This window comes from Balaenoptera borealis, assembly GCF_965194805.1.
Source record: "Balaenoptera borealis genome assembly, chromosome: 1".
In the NCBI taxonomy this organism is placed as follows: Eukaryota; Metazoa; Chordata; class Mammalia; order Artiodactyla; family Balaenopteridae; genus Balaenoptera; species Balaenoptera borealis.
The window spans coordinates 67,831,858-67,837,857 of NC_138860.1; positions in this window are offsets into that span (position 1 = coordinate 67,831,858).

Below are 6,000 nucleotides of genomic sequence, written 5' to 3' on the forward strand. Positions count from 1 at the left end.
TCACAACGACTGCAGGGGTCTAAATGACACATGCCTTCAAAAATTGCCCTGGGGTAGGGCATAGGCAAGAAAATTCAACACATGAGAAATTTTTCAAGAAGTCAATATGAAGAGGGAAGTTGTATTCACTCTTTAACAAAAAAAGGAAAAGAAGAAAAAGGATATGCCTAAAGCTCAGTATAAGGAATTATTAGCCACATGCGTATCCAACCTCCAAAAAGGTTTCAGCTCACACCAGTCAAATGGCCATCAGCAAAAATCTACAAACTCTAAATGCTGAAGGGGTTTTAGAGAACTGTGTAACTCCTAGATGCTGGTGGGATATAAAGTGGTAACAGCACTAACAAAAACTGAATGGAGCTGCTTTACAAGGTAAAAATTGAGCTACCATATGATGCGAAAGGGTACATTTTGAGCCTATAAACTAAGACCACCAGAATGAGAAAGACAGAGGCAGGCAAATGTGCACTGCAGCAATACTAAAATAGCCAAGACATGGAAGCAAAAAAAGGTCCATCAACAGATGAATGGAAAAAGAAGAAGTGGTATATGGACAGAATGGAATAGTAGCCTCGGGAAAAATATGAACAATGCCGTTTTCAGGACTACAGTTGGGCCTAGAAATAATCATATAACGTTAAGTAAGTCAAAAGGGTATGAGAAATATCCTATGATATCATTTATACATGTTATCCTAAGATTGCTACCAATGAACACATTTCCACAGAAAAAGACACTCACAGACTTATCAAATAAACTAATGGTTAGCCAAAATGAAAGGTGGGAAGATGGGTAAATTAGGACTATGGGGTTAACATACATATACTAATGTATGTTAAATGTATATAAACATATAACATATAAACTATATGAATTATATAATCACCAATACCTTCAAAATATACCTTGTGTAATCTCATACATGGTAACAGGATCCAAAGATGATCAGACATATGTGTGACTCATTGAGCAGATTCTGTACAGCCAGACAATCAAAACACTCGAATCAAATTTACTCCAATAAGAAATAGAATTTAAACTTAAAAAACAAACATAAGTAAGGAGACATAAACTTCTGCGGGCTTGTCCCAGCACATTCCACTCTAATTTACAACCTCGGAACACGACCTCCAGGAAGACTCTGTTGCACTACTAACAAGAGTTGAGAACGTAATAATGCTGCCGCCTTGTGGCTGTTTCCCACAACAGCAGCTTTAAACCCAGTGCTAATGGTTGCTTATATAGTCACAAGGACTGCAGGGCTGTAAATGACACACGCCCTCAAAAATGCCCTGGGGTAGGGAATAGGCAAGAAAATTCAACACATGAGAATTTTTTCAAGAAGTCAATAAGAGGAGGGAAGTTGTACTCACTCTTTAAAAAAAAAGGAAAAGAAAAAAAGGACATGCCTAAAGCTCAGTATAAGGAATTATTAGCCACATGCAAATTCAAAGTCAAAAAGGGTGCAGCTCACACCGGTCATGACCATCAGCAAAAAGTCTACAAACGATAAATGCTGAAGGGGTTTTAGAGAACTGTGTACTTTCTAGCTGCTGGTGGGATGTAAAGTGGTAACAGCACTAACGCAAACTGAATCGAGCTGCTTGAAGAGGTAAAAATTGAGCTACCATATGATGCGGCAGGGCACCTTTGGGCCTATAACCTAAGACCACCAGAATCGGAAAGACAGATGCAGGCAAATGTGCACTGAAACAATATTGAAATAGCCAAGACATGGAAGGAAAAAAAATGTCCGTAAACAGATGAATGGACAAAGACGAAGTGGTAAATGTACCATATGGAATAGTAGCTTCGCGAAAAAAATGAACAATGCCGTTTTTACGACTACAGTGGAGCCTAGAAATAATCATATAAGGTTAAGTAAGTCAAAAGGGTATGACAAATATCCTATGATATCATTTATACATGTTATCCTAAGATTGCTACCAATGAACATATTTCCACAGAAAAAGACACTCACAGACTTATCAAATAAACTAATGGTTAGCCAAAATGAAAGGTGGGAGGATGGGTAAATTAGGACTATGGGGTTAACATACATATACTAATGTATGTTAAATGTATATAAACATATAACAGATAAACTTTATGAATTATATAATCACGAATACCTTTAAAATATACATTCTGTGATCACATACATGGTAACAGGATCCGAAGATGAACAGACATATGTAGGAATCATTAAGCAGATTCTGTACAGCCAGACAATCAAAACACTCCAATCAAATTTACCCCGATAAGAAATAGAAATTATATTTAAAAAACAAACATAAGTAAGGAGACATAAACTTCTGGGGGCATGTTCAAGCACATTCCACTCTAATGTACAACCTCGGAACCCTACCTCCAGGAAGACTCTGTTGCCAAAGTCACAAGAGTTGAGAACGTAATAATGCTGCCGCCTTGTGGCTGTTTCCCACAAGAGCAACTTTAAACCCAGTGCCAATGGTTGCTTATATAGTCACAAGGACTGCAGGGCTGTAAATGACAGAGGCCCTCAAAACATCCCCTGGCGTAGGGAATAGGCAAGAAAATTCAAGACATGAGAAATTTTTCAAGAAATCAATAAGAGGAGGGAAGTTGTACTCACTCTTTAAAAAAAAGGAAAAGAAAAAAAAGGACATGCGTAAAGCTCAGTATAAGGAATTATTAGCCACATGCAAATTCAAATTCAAAAAGGTTTCAGCTCACACCAGTCAGGACCATCAGCAAAAAGTCTACAAACTATAAATGCTGAAGGGGTTTTAGAGAACTGTGTACCTTCTAGCTGCTGCTGGGATTTAAAGTGGTAACAGCACTAACGCAAACTGAATGGAGCTGCTTGAAAAGGTAAAAATTGAGCTATCATATGATGCGGCAGGGCACCTTTTGGGCCTATAAACTAAGACCACCAGAATCAGAAAGACAGAGGCAGGCAAATGTGCACTGCAGCAATACTGAAATAGCCAAGACATGGAAGCAAAAAAAAGGTCCATAAACAGATGAATGGACAAAGAAGAAGTGGTATATGGACAGAATGGAATGGTAGCCTTGGGAAAAAATGAACAATGCCGTTTTCAGGACTACAGTTGAGCCTGTAAATATTCATATAACTTTAAGTAAGTAAAAAGGGTATGACAAATATCCTATGATATCATTTATACATGTTATCCTAAGATTGCTACCAATGAACATATTTCCACAGAAAAAGACACTCACAGACTTATCAAATAAACTAATGGTTAGCCAAAATGAAAGGTGGGAGGATGGGTAAATTAGGACTATGGGGTTAACATACATATACTAATGTATGTTAAATGTATATAAACATATAACACATAAACTATATGAATTATATAATCACCAAGACCTTTAAAATATACATTTTGTAATCACATACATGGTAACAGGATCCGAAGATGAACAGACATATGTAGGAATCATTAAGCAGATTCTGTACAGCCAGACAATCAAAACACTCCAATCAAATTTACCCCGATAAGAAATAGAAATTATATTTAAAAAACAAACATAAGTAAGGAGACATAAACTTCTGCGCCTTGTCCCAGCACATTCCACTCTAATTTACAACCTCGGAACCCTACCTCCAGGAAGACTCTGTTGCCAAAGTCACAAGAGTTGAGAACGTAATAATGCTGCCGCCTTGTGGCTGTTTCCCACAAGAGCAGCGTTAAACCCAGTGCCAATGGTTGCTTATATAGTCACAAGGACTGCACGCTGTAAATGCCACAGGCCCTCAACAATGCCCTGGGGTAGGGAATAGGCAAGAAAATTCAACACATGAGAAGTTTTTTCAAGAAATCAATCAGAGGAGGGAAGTTGTACTCACTCTTTAAAAAAAAAGGAAAAGAAAAAAAAGGACATGCGTAAAGCTCAGTATAAGGAATTATTAGCCACATGCAAATTCAAATTCAAAAAGGTTTCAGCTCACACCAGTCAGGACCATCAGCAAAAAGTCTACAAACTATAAATGCTGAAGGGGTTTTAGAGAACTGTGTACCTTCTAGCTGCTGCTGGGATTTAAAGTGGTAACAGCACTAACGCAAACTGAATGGAGCTGCTTGAAAAGGTAAAAATTGAGCTACCATATGATGCGGCAGGGCAACTTTTGGGCCTATAAACTAAGACCACCAGAATCAGAAAGACAGAGGCAGGCAAATGTGCACTGCAGCAATACTGAAATAGCCAAGACATGGAAGCAAAAAAAGGTCCATAAACAGATGAATGGGCAAAGAAGAAGTTGTATATGGACAGAATGGAATGCTAGCCTTGGGAAAAAATGAAGAATGCCGTTTTCAGGACTACAGTTGAGCCTATAAATATTCATATAACTTTAAGTAAGTAAAAAGGGTATGACAAATATCCTATGATATCATTTATACATGTTATCCTAAGATTGCTACCAATGAACATATTTCCACAGAAAAAGACACTCACAGACTTATCAAATAAACTAATGGTTAGCCAAAATGAAAGGTGGGAGGATGGGTAAATTAGGACTATGGGGTTAACATACATATACTAATGTTATGTTAAATGTATATAAACATATAACAGATAAACTATATTAATTATATAATCACCAATACCTTTAAAATATACATTCTGTAATCACATACATGGTAACAGGATCCGAAGATGAACAGACATATGTAGGAGTCTTTTAGCAGATTCTGTACAGCCAGACAATCAAAACACTCTAATCAAATTTACTCTGATAAGAAATAGAAATTAAATTTAATAAACAAACATAAGTAAGGAGACATAAACTTCTGGGGGCTTGTCCCAGCACATTCCACTCTAATTTACAACCTTGGAACACTACCTCCAGGAAGACTCTATTGCTGTAGTAACAAGAGTTGAGAACGTAATAATGCTGCCGCCTTGTGGCTGTTTCCCACAACAGCAGTTTTAAACCCAGTGCTAATGGTTGCTTAATAGTCACAACGACTGCAGGGGTCTAAATGACACATGCCTTCAAAAATTGCCCTGGGGTAGGGCATAGGCAAGAAAATTCAACACATGAGAAATTTTTCAAGAAGTCAATATGAAGAGGGAAGTTGTATTCACTCTTTAACAAAAAAAGGAAAAGAAGAAAAAGGATATGCCTAAAGCTCAGTATAAGGAATTATTAGCCACATGCGTATCCAACCTCCAAAAAGGTTTCAGCTCACACCAGTCAAATGGCCATCAGCAAAAATCTACAAACTCTAAATGCTGAAGGGGTTTTAGAGAACTGTGTAACTCCTAGATGCTGGTGGGATATAAAGTGGTAACAGCACTAACAAAAACTGAATGGAGCTGCTTTACAAGGTAAAAATTGAGCTACCATATGATGCGAAAGGGTACATTTTGAGCCTATAAACTAAGACCACCAGAATGAGAAAGACAGAGGCAGGCAAATGTGCACTGCAGCAATACTAAAATAGCCAAGACATGGAAGCAAAAAAAGGTCCATCAACAGATGAATGGAAAAAGAAGAAGTGGTATATGGACAGAATGGAATAGTAGCCTCGGGAAAAATATGAACAATGCCGTTTTCAGGACTACAGTTGGGCCTAGAAATAATCATATAACGTTAAGTAAGTCAAAAGGGTATGAGAAATATCCTATGATATCATTTATACATGTTATCCTAAGATTGCTACCAATGAACACATTTCCACAGAAAAAGACACTCACAGACTTATCAAATAAACTAATGGTTAGCCAAAATGAAAGGTGGGAAGATGGGTAAATTAGGACTATGGGGTTAACATACATATACTAATGTATGTTAAATGTATATAAACATATAACATATAAACTATATGAATTATATAATCACCAATACCTTCAAAATATACCTTGTGTAATCTCATACATGGTAACAGGATCCAAAGATGATCAGACATATGTGTGACTCATTGAGCAGATTCTGTACAGCCAGACAATCAAAACACTCGAATCAAATTTACTCCAATAAGAAATAGAATT